The sequence below is a fragment of the Leptopilina heterotoma genome, unplaced genomic scaffold (assembly GCF_015476425.1).
Source record: "Leptopilina heterotoma isolate Lh14 unplaced genomic scaffold, ASM1547642v1 Lhet_161, whole genome shotgun sequence".
Lineage (NCBI taxonomy): Eukaryota > Metazoa > Arthropoda > Insecta > Hymenoptera > Figitidae > Leptopilina > Leptopilina heterotoma.
Window position 1 is genome coordinate 689,222 of NW_025110876.1, and position 12,286 is coordinate 701,507.

General features: G+C 26.1%; 1 protein-coding gene across 1 annotated transcript in view; it reads left to right on the forward strand.

The window, feature by feature from the left end:
• The first annotated feature begins 290 nt into the window (after positions 1 to 290).
• The window catches only part of LOC122498918 (sodium-coupled monocarboxylate transporter 1), a 178,055-nt gene continuing 166,059 nt past the window's right edge, over positions 291 to 12,286 (forward strand). Inside the window, exon 1 of the mRNA XM_043606920.1 lies at positions 291 to 524. The gene's annotated coding sequence lies outside the window, so the exon portion shown is untranslated. The remainder of the gene's footprint in view (positions 525 to 12,286) is intronic.

Consider the following 12,286-nt stretch of genomic DNA (forward strand, 5'->3'; position numbering starts at 1 on the left):
CTTATTATTATTAATTAGTTGTAATTATTAATAATTATTAATAAATAATTAATAAATATTTGTCATTGAAGAATCAACAAAAAAAATAATTAAAAAAAAGTAATAAAGTTCAGTGAATGGATCGGAAATTAACTGAATGAAAATTTCACTGCAAAAATTTGGTTGTTATAGTTTACAGATGTTGAAAGTAACCTTGTCATTCATTGTTAATGCTGTTCTATTGACGCGCTCTTCTTTGTTCGTCGTGTCTTTTTTTTTAAATAAAAATCGCTAGTCGGTATTAAGTGATCAGTGCCACGCTATCCTCTGTCCAAGACACACGGAGAAATCCTTTCTCGCTTATTTACCTTGTCCTTCGAGGAAACTACCAGTCGCTAGAAAACCGGATTTAAAAAAGGAAAGAAAAAAAATTAAAACAACTAAGTAATCGTGTACAGTGTTTATAATATTAACAGTGTCTATTTTATCGTTTCTCGTCAATCACCTGATGAGGTGACATCGGTGGATTACTCACTACTCCTAAGGTTCGTCGATCCCTTTATATTCAATCTATATTTTCATTCATTACATTCAGAAGAAATAATCCCTTTAAAAAAAACTCAAAATTTTCTGTCTTGATTTTAAGGGCCATGGTCGTATATAAAATAAAATATATAGGTATAAAATAAAAATAATTTAAAAATATAAAATTTATTTATTAAATGAAAATTTAAAAAAATTAAAGTACGTGAAAAAATACAAAGAGTAAAATTTGGGTATAAATTAAAAACAAGCAGACTTATTAAATTTATTTCTAACTAAATTAAAATAAATAAATTTAAAAAAAAAATAAAAATATATACGTTACTTTAAATTTGATACTTATTAAATTAAAAATTATAATTTAATTCGTATTATTAATAAAAAAGAAAAACGAAGTTAAATCATAATTGTGATTAATAATTTTAGGAAGATAAAAATTGCTAATCGTTGAAAACTTTGGGGTAATATTTATTATTTTTATTTTTTTTTAATAAAAATATGAATTTGTTTGTCTCTAAACAATAATAGTTTGCGTTTTTTGTTTTGGTAAAATTTTAAACAGTGTGCTTTCAACAACTGTGGATCGATACTGGCGTTAAATTTTCAAATAAATCAGAAGAGTTAAATGATACTTCCGCCTTTCTCGATGCAATATTTATCGGACACAAGATTCATGTCGCTCGTATTTGGGCCATGATCTACGTCTCTCGCCCAATTACTCAACGTTTCTCGCACGTTTTTTTCTTCTTCTTTCGTTTAGAATTTTTTCTGCGCGCACATAATTCAATTTATAAAAGATGCACGATCGTTACCTTAGAAAATATAATTTTTTAAATTTGTCATTTAAATCAAAGTCAAAATTTTAAAAAATGTACTATTTTTTTAATTAAAGATAAATAGAAATTTCTGTAAAACATTTTATTATTTTTTTCTTTTCCTCACAGAGAAAATATTTTTTTCTATTATTATTTCAATTTTTTGTACAAATCCCCCCCCAAAGAAAAGAAATTTAATTTAATAATAAAAAAATTTTCCGAACATTCTCTTTAGGTAATAATAAAAATAATTTTCTATTTAAATAAAAATTTTGTTTTAAATAAAAATTTCGAATTGTTGTTTAATCTCGTCAATGTCGAGACAATATACTTCTTTGCAAGAACTTTAATCACGTGCGTCGACGTTCATTGCCTCGACCAAGTTTCCTATAGTTAAAAATAGAGATAACTACGCAGGTCAGCTTTCGCAAATCACGGAGCTTTTTTTGGCTCTGACAATGATTGTCGATAATAATTACATTTGAAGATAATTTTAATTCAAAAATTAACGATTACAAGGCGTTTACTGTAACGTATATAATAATTTTCTAGAAATCAAATAAACATCTGTATTTTCAGTTTGAAATATAAATCAAAATTAATAATAATAATAAGTAATTCATAAATTCCCACCAATTTTTTTTCCATTCACTTTACATTTTTTAGGAAAACATTTTTTTCATCTATTATTTAGAAATTTTCCTCATTTTAATTTCAAACATTTATTAGAATAAACTCTTCTGTAAGAAAAATGGAAACAATTTCATTCAAATCAAATATTTTTTTTAATAAGCGAAACATAAATAAATCTTTCATTAAAACATTAGAAAAAATAAAATTTTTTATTTTTAATATACTAACATTTTCGTAACAAATATTTAATATTTTCTAATAATTAATTAATGTTAATTTATTAAATATTATTATAACTAGGGGAGAGTGGAGTAAACCGGCCATACTAATGGGTTATTTAATCTTGTGACTAAATGAATTAACCGATTTTATTTTTCGATGGCTTGTTTGAAAGATCATTTAATTGCGTAACTTTTTCCCAAAGACACCTATACTTTATCTTTTATTGTTTAGTTGCTGTGTTAACATTAAAAAGTTTTGCAAACTGTCCGGTTTGCCCGACCCCCTGAGATAAACCAGCCACAAAAGAAAAATGTTTGACATTATCAGGGAAACAATATTAAAGGGTTCAATTCTCATTGGAAGATAATTATTTTTCATTGTAAGTAAATATTTTAATAAAAGAAACAGTTTATTTAATAATAATTTTCGTGAAACTCTGATATAATGAAAATATCCTATGACCGGTTTGCCCCACAGGCCCATTTTTGACAAATAAATATTTGTCTAAAAGAAACGCTTTGCAAATTCATCAAAGTTTTTGGTGGTAAATATTCCTGATGTGTGTACCTTCAAAACCTCAGACAGAATGTTGGGAAATATTAAACGATTTACTCAGAATTTCCTTAAGAACAAGTTCGTAAAATTGTATGGTTGTTTCAAATTTGTAAACAACATTTTTGACAATTAAAGAAATTTGGTAAATTTTTTAAAATAATAAATTGAAAAATATAAAAACAACTAAATAAACTTTAGAACTATCAAAATTATGAAAAAATAACTTGAGACTCTTTTTATCGAACAAAAAATAAAATTGAAAAACAATTTTAAAATCAATTTTTCATTTATGTACTTATAAAAGAGAAATTTTAAAATATAATTTTTTTTATTTTTCACTATCTTTATAAACTGAATTGTTTTTATTTTTCGAGGAGGCAATTTTGGAAAATAAAAAAAAATATTACTTTTACCAAATGAAAGTTTGTGAGGGAACAATTAAAAAAAGTTCCTACTGTGTATATGATGTGGTAAAAATTATAAATTGTACACGAAAAAAAAAGTACGTGAATCCTTCCTTGAAAGTGCTTGACTTTTGGATAGGACACAAAATACAAGGCTGTATCATACTTTTTATTAGAAAATATAGAAAAGTCCTAGAGTTATTCTAGTACTAGTGTGGGCAACAGTGTTTTTTAAATTTTAACGAAAAGTCATTTGTTCAGTTTTATAAAGTACGTGAAAGATTAAGGTACACTCTCACCTCACTGCCTGCCTGCGCAGGCAGGCGCCATAAGAGTGAGAGAGAAAAAACATTTAATTTGAATTTTCTGACTCTCTTACTCTTATGTGTTACCATGTCAACCTGCAGGCAGGCAGGCAGTAGGAGCTGTGCTAGCGCCTTTAGTTGACTGCGCTTGAAAATTCTGTAGAGCATGCGCAGTGTTCGTTGCGCGTTTCTACCCAAGGTAAATGCCAGCTGATCGTCTGTTTCCATTTGTGTTAATTTCAGATGTGAATATACTATTATTTTATGAAAAACAAATAGTGTTAATATATATTTGTCATCAAGAATTGACTTTCAAAAAAATATTTTTTATTTTGTGTTTCTCACAAAACAGAATGTTATGTAAGTCTCAGTTTTCAGTGAAATAGCATATCTCAGAAGTCGTGAAAAATTTCACCATGTGGTATAGAATAACAATTCGATACGTACTTTTAAGTGTTAAGTGTGTGTTTATATTTAAGTTATACGCGAATATATGTGTGTGTTATAGGTTAGTTCATAAGTGTTGATGAACGTCGAAAAGTGATACAATAATTGTTCTTTGTTTGTGTGATTAATTATCCAAATATGTGAATGAATGAGTGAATTTCAGAAAAACTGTGTGAACCAGTGGAAATTATTTTTTTTATTTTACAATTTTTTTGAAAGTCACTGAAATTCTCAAGCAAGGTACTAGAAATTTTCATTGACTGCTTTTGAAACTCTCATGCAAAAGTACTAGACTGTTTTTAGTATTTTGTGTCGTATCCAAAAGTCAAGTACCGAGTCAATGAAAATTTCACGTACTTTTTTTTCCGTGTATGTGTAAAAATGTGTAAAATAAAAGACGAAATATATTTTTTTTTTCTCCATATACCGAAAAATTTGTCATGAAATTAATTTTGCAATATTTTTGAACAATGAACTCGGAGGAATAATAAAGAATTTCCATTTGAAAAGAAACTAATGACGAAAGGGCAAGCAATTAAAGTAGAATTGGAATTTGGCTTTAATTCAACTTTTTCACTGGAGAGGCCAGCAATTTTTTCTTTTTTTTAATTATTATTATTAATTAAGGAACAAGAAGTTTACTTAATTAGTAATCTATTCTTCCAAAACTTTTAAAACTTCTACAAAAGTTCTCGTAAAAATTCGTTTTGATTTTTTTTATTTCGCGCGAGAATAATTATAATTCTTTTCATTTTAAGTGTCATGAAGTTAATAATTAATATTGCTTTTGCAATTGTCAAAATTTAATGTGTGAAAATTCGTTGATAATTGCAAAAAAGCGGATGATTAAAAAAATTTAAGAGTTGAAAATTTATTGCTAATTAGAAAAATTTAATTCAAAATTTGTCGCTAGTTATGAAAACTTAACAATTGAAAATTTGTTGTTAATTATAAAAAATTAACAATTGAGAATTTACACGTAATTATAAAAAATTGAATGGAAATTTGTTGCTACTTATAACGACTTAAAAATAAATTGTGATAATTGAATACTTAAAAAATTACTACCTACTAATTAAAAAAATTTAATTAAAAATTTGTTGGCAGTTATAAAAATTTGACAATTGAAAATTTGTTTGTGATTGAAAAAATTTAACAATATTGAAGATTTGCTGGAAATTATGAAACATAACAATTGGAAATTCATTAGTAGTTAGAAAAATAAGTTGCTAATTATAAAAATTTTATAATTTTCCAAAGTTGTGCACTACTAAAAGAATTTATTAATCGCATATTTTTCCATATTTCTGGAAATTCTCCAATTACCAAATTTTAAATTAGAAAATTTCCAGTTTGTAAAATTTTAATTACTAATTAGTAATAAAATTGTAAAATATCCAATTACAATTTTTTTTACTGACAAAGATATTCTATCTATTATATCGAATTAGTTGAACAAATTAAGCTAATTTAAATAAACTAAAATTTAAAAAAAATTATTTTGATTGTAAAATGTAACATTTATAATGATTGATTGTTAACCTTCATTTTGAATATGGAATTAATTCAAGTATTGCAATTGACTTCTCGAAGCAATAAAATAAATCGTTCACGATTTGTAAGAAACATATTTTAATTACATTCATAGAAATGAATATAATTGTTATTACGAAAGGTGAATGAAGAATGTAAACATTGCATTTAATAATCACAGATAAAGTTCACGAACAACAATTGTTGCTCGTAATCTATATTTATTTAAAGTAACAATAATCATTGAAAAATTGCACTTAATTAACTAGTCCAATAATTAGTTCATAATTATTAAATAATAAATAAAAATAAATAAAAAATAAGTAAAAAAATAAATAAATACAAATCAAATAAACGAAGTAATTAATTTAATCATTTAATTTATTTATGTATTAATTTATTAAATTTTTACTTTAATTATTTCAATTATCAATTTATTATTTGAATAATTTATTACACTATAATATTTTATTAATTCATTCCTTTGTTAATCTTGTTAATTTTTTTTATTAATTTCAATTTTTTTCATTTCCTAATTTTATATTTTATTAATTTGTTAACCCCTTGACTGTGGATGACGTGTATACACGTCATGAAAAAAACTGGCCCAAACAGTGGATGACGTGTATACACGTCATGGCCCGAACAAGAAAAAATCTTAACGTATATTCGCAAAAATTTTTACTCGGGGGTTTTTGGGGTCGCTGATTACGATTCTGAAGTCAGATTTTCAAAATAAATCATTTTTCATCCAAAATGGCCGCCAAAAATTTTGAAAAATTTCAAAAGTGGATAAATTCTTTTAGAAATTTTTACTCGGGGGTTTTTGGGGTCGCTGATCACGATTCTGAAGTCAGATTTTCAAAATAAATCATTTTTCATCCAAAATGGCCGCCAAAAATTTTGAAAAATTTCAAAAGTGGATAAATTCTTTTAGAAATTCTTTCTCGAGGGTTTTTGGGGTCGCTGATCACGATTCTGAAGTCAGATTTTCAAAATAAATCATTTTTCATCCAAAATCGCCGCCAAAAATTTTGAAAAATTTCAAAAGTGGATAAATTCTTTTAAAAATTTTTACTCGGGGGTTTTTGGGGTCGCTGATCACGAATCTGAAGTAAGATTTTAAAAACAAATAATTTTTCATCCAAAATGGTCGCCAAAAATTTTGAAAAATTTTAAAAGTGGATAAATTCTTTTAATAATTCTTACCATTTAAACTTTGAAAAGCTAATAACAGATTCGTAATCAGCGACCCCGAAAACCCCCGAATAACGAATTTTAAGCGTATTCAATGAATTTTTCAAAATCGTGTCCGCCATTTTGGATCCGCCATTTTGAATTTTAAAAAACTAATGTCAGATTCGTAATCAGCGACCACGAAAATCCCCTAGTAACGATTTTTAAGCGAATCCAATGAATTTTTCAAAATCGTGTCCGCCATTTTGGATCCGCCATTTTGAATTTTTGAAAACTAACACCGGAATCGTAATCAGCGACCCCAAAAACCCCTTAGTACCTATTGTCATGAAAATTTATTTACAAGAAGGTATTACACATTTTGGGACCATTTTGTTATATTTTAGCTACACACTGAAGGGGTTAATACATTAATTTTTTGTTTTGTTAGAATGTTATTATATCAGTTCATTAATATGTTAAAGAGAGTTATTTTTTTAATATAAGAAACTAATTTATTGATTTATTCGTTTATTAATTCTTCAATTTTACAATTTTTTTTTAATTTCTTACTTTTATAAATTGGTAAATTATCAATGTGTTAATTTATTAAATTACCAAATTGTTAATTTTTTAATGTATTATATTATAAAATTGTTAATTTGTTAATTTACCATCAAATACTTAAAACTTTCTGTTTATTCATTTGATTAATATTAGTATTGTTAATTAATAAATTAGTGCTAATGCACAAAAGGGCATTTTTAAATTGTAAGCCCGTTTATAATTAAATAAATAAATAAGGAAATAAATTAATAATTTCAATAACATTTTTTTGTTATTTTTTTTATTTAAAAGTCTAGAATATAACAATAAATATTTTTAGGTGAAGAAAGATGAATTTTTTCTTCGTATTTCTATAGTAAAAAGTCTTAAATTCACGACCAAGAGGAGAGTCAGCTGTGAAAGACCTTTTGCACTGAGGATTTTTGTTTTGTAAAAACTGGTTTTGGACCGTAATGGTATTTCTCGTCTCTCGGACTTATTGATTTGATTGCCTATCTTTGTTTGATACCCAGAAGATCAAATTCTCAGTTAATATTAACTTATGTACTTGTATGCAAGTATTTTTTACTTTAAGAAGTTAAAAGTGCGATTTTTGTGCGTCTAGAAGACGTTTTCTACTTAAAAAGTGTGTTTTATCAGATATTTCTTACTTAGAAACTTAGAAAGTAATTGTTATGGATTTGTTATGACTTTCATCTTGCTCTATGGCGACTTTTTCTACTTATAAAAGATTTATGCTATTAGTAAATTCCAGGACCGACACGGACACGAAAAAACACGAAAATTCATATCATGCCTTGACACGACACAAAGTACGCCTGGTAATTCGTGTCGTGTCTTGACACGACACAAAGTTTTCTTGGTAATTTGTGTCGTGTCTTGACACGACACAAAGTTCACTTGGTAATTCGTGTCGTGTTAAGACACGTTTTAAGAACACGCATCAAACACTGTGTAGAATCTTGCAAGCTTGAAACGACACGAATTACCAAGTGAACTTTGTGTCGTGCCAAGACACGACACGAATCACCAGACGTAGTTTGTGTCGTGTCAAGACACGGACACGACACAAATTTTTCTTGAAAGTCCCTGGTAAATTCTGTTTAAATTTTTTAGTTTTTACTTTTACTATTTAGATTTTTTATTAATAAACTCGAATTTGATATTCGTTTTTCAAAATTCAAAATGGCGGATCCAATATGGCGGATAATTTCAAAATTATTGCTATTCGATCAAAATTCGTTCTTTGGGGGTTTTTGGGGTAGCTGAATTAGAATTTGATGTTCGTTTTTCTAAATGCTAAACTGCGGATTCAATATGGCGACCAAATTTTCTGCATGTTGACGAATTTTTATCAAAAATGTTTACTTAATCTTTTTAGGTTTTTTCAATTCAAATTCATTAACTTTTAAAAAAGCAGGTCGCCATATTGAATACGCAATTTTGATTTTTAAAAAAGGAACATCAAATTCGAATTCAGCGACCCCAAAACCTTCAAGAAACGAATTTCAATCGAATTGCATCAATCTTGACATTATCCGCCATGTTGGATCCGCCATTTTGAATTTTTAAAATCTGACATTATATTCGTAATTAGCGAACCCGAAAACCCCTGAGTAGCAAGTTTTAAGCAAATCCGATGAATTTTTAATTTTCTCGTCCGCCATGTTGGATCCGCCATTTTGAATTTTGAAAATCTGACATCTGATTCGTAATCAGCGACCCCGAAAACCCCCGAGGAATGAATTTCCGTTGAAACGCATCAATTTTAAAATTATCCGCCATATTAGGTCTCCATATTGGATCCGCCATTTTGAATTTTAAAAAACTGATCTCAAATTCGAATTCAGCGACTGGAAAAACCTTATATATGATGAAACCATATTTTTTTGTAAACTTTTTTTTCCGCCCGTTTTTAGAACACAAGCAATTTTTAACTGGACTGCGAAGGGGTTATATTTTAATTTTTCCCCCAAATTTAGAGCTTTTTTCGAATAGAAAATTTACTTTGTGTAACTGGACGACTTGTACTACTTAAAAATTAAACTTTATGTGACTTAAAAATTATATTCCAAAAAAATCTCCTTTTCTCGCTTTGTCACTTTATCAACTACAAAATCTAATTTCGTCCGAATATTCACTACTTTTTTTACTTAAAAATTCATTTTTAATTTTTTTCTGCTGTAATTTTTCTTTTAGGCTTTTTAATTATATTTTCAAGTTATTTATTAGATTAAAACTTTATTTCACTGATTAAAAATTGTACTTTGTTTGTCCAGACAAATATTTCTTCGTAAAGTGTAAAATTTTATGTTACATATATAGGAAATTAATTAACTAAACAAACGAAATCTTTGAAAAAGAATAGTTTTGTCACTTTTCCTTCTTAAAAATCGAATTTCGTCGGACTATTCATTACTTTTTCTAATTAAAAAATTAAGTTCAAAATTTTGTTCTCGAATTTAAATTCTTTAAAGAAAAATTCTTTGAAAAAAAACAATTTTTTCTAATAATGAGAAAATATTTAATTAAATTGAATTGTCAATTTTCTCTTACTTAAAAGCTTTTTTCACTTAAGAGTTTTTTCAAATTTCCTTCAAAAATCAAGTTTGTCTGACTGAACAACATTTTCTACTTAAGAAGTAAAGTTTATCTACTTGAAAGCTTTTTTACTTTAGAAAAAATTTTTTGTAACTGTTGCATTCTTTCTGCATTTCTTTTTGCATTTCGTCTGAACATTAATGACTTTTTCTACTGAAAAACTTACTCTTGTCTGACTAGAACGTTTTTTCAATTCGAAAAGTTAAATTTTCTTTATATTTGCTCTGCATAAAAAGAAAATTTTGTCTTGCTATAAACTTCCTATTCTATTACTTCCTCATAGAGGAAGTATTGTAATACCAAAATTTTTCGAGTTCGATTTTTTGACCTCAGGAGTTCAAAAATGACATTTTTAAAAAATGTCATTCCGTATGGTGTGTGTGTGTGTGTGTGTGTGTGTGTGTGTGTGTATTGTAAACATCACATTTTCATATCTCGAAATCATGAAGAGCTTTTGGGTTGAATTTTTTTTTTAAATTGTAGATCTCACCTGCGGACATAAAGTGAGAGTACTTTCAGATATATTAATAAAGTTTAACTAAATTTTTTTTTGATTTTCAATTTTGCAAAAAAACGTTTCTTGCCCATAACTTTAAAAAAATGTTAGGACACCTATAAATGTTTTTCCATAATTTTGTAGAGTTTTTTTAGACGCATCTTTTGAGCTCAAATTGAACATTTTTCGTCCATATTAACCGGAGATATTAAACTTTTAAAAATCAAAAATTTTGGAAAATAAGATTTTTTTGAAAATTTTGTTGAAAAACGTAGAAGTAACTTTTAAATTATCGTTATCAACTTGTAGAGCATTAAAAAACGCTTCGATTGACCTATTTTTGAACCTAATTCGACAATAAATTTCGAAATTATTGGTATTTTAAAAACCAAAAATTGTTAAAAATTACATTTTCTCAACTTTTCTGTTTGAAAATTTTTATTTAACTATTAAATTATTGTAATTATCTTGTATAGTATTTAAAAATACATTGATTGACCCAAAATTTAATTACTTTTACCATATTTATAAAAAGTTATTCATATATTTCTAATATTTTTATCTCTATGAGGAAGTAAAGTGTTCATGAAATGAGCACCAAAATTATAAAAAAAAATATACAACTTGGCAGCGGTTTTTGAAATTTATTTTGTTTGCATATTAGGTGCCTTTTATACTGAAAAAACTTATTTTCGTCTGACTATTAACGACTTGTTCTACTTCAGAGGTTGTCTTCCATGTCTCAAAGTTCTTTTTGGTTTAAAAATCCTTTGTCTGAAACATTTCTACTCGAAAAGTTTATTTCGTCCGAATATTTAATAACCATTTTCCAATTAAAAATGAATTTTTTTCTTCTCTTGTTACTTTTTTCCATAAAAATACCACTTTCTACTTAACAATGGAAGATGTCTGGCCTATACCGATTTTTTCACTTGTAAATTGCTTGTAGTCAGTACATTATTCTCTGCACTTTTTCTGTCACTTAAAAAATAACTTTTATTATTGCTTAATTTATATATTTATATTTACTTAATTAATTAAATACTATTTTACGGATCAAAAATTTCTTTTTGCAAAAATATTTTTATCCTTTGAAAAAAAATCACGATAATCAGAATTTACTAAATAATAAAATAGAATCAACAAAATAGTAAATTACATTATTTTTATTGTACTCATTGACGTGAGAGAGATATTTACTTCTTGTGGTACAATAATTTGCATATGCCTTGGAGGAAATGGACGTAACGTCATGCTATTTGTTTTGTCACTAGACTAATAAGTTCGTTTACCTCAAGTCAGTTTACTTTGCTAGGACATTAGCAAATGTAAAATCAATATCAAGTCAGTTATTCTAAGAGGTATACTTGAACTTTTGAAAATCAACATTAAACTCTATTTATCTCTTAATTACCGGTTAAATTCTCGTAATTAACAATTAATCCTTATTTTTAAAGTCGTAAATTGTACAAAAAAAGAAAATTTTCTTAAATTTTCTTGTAAAATTAATCAAATTTAATTTAAAACAATCCTTTTATAATTTTATAAAATTAGTAAAATTTAACTTGAAATAATAATTTTCTCTGTAACTATTTATATTAACTTAGTCTTTGACATAAAATAATAATTTTAATTTTTATTAATTTTATCTATATATCTGGTTATAAAATAATTTTAAAAAATGTTATTCATAATGTTGTAAATTTTGCAAAAAAAAATTTATTCTTAAAACATTTTTGGAAAATTAATAAAATTTAATTTAAAATAATTTTTATCTAATTTTATAAAATTAGAAATTAATAAAGTTAAATATTCAATAATTTTTTCTCTACAATTTTTAGTAAAATTAGTAAAAGTTATAATTTTATGCAGAGTCGTTAAAATTAAAATTTTTTCTTGAATTCGAATAATTAAATAGTTCGGTGATTTAAAATAAACCAAACCTTCTACCTTCGTCTCTTGTTTACGATCTCTTTATTCTTCCACATCCGATAAAATTTCTACTAACAA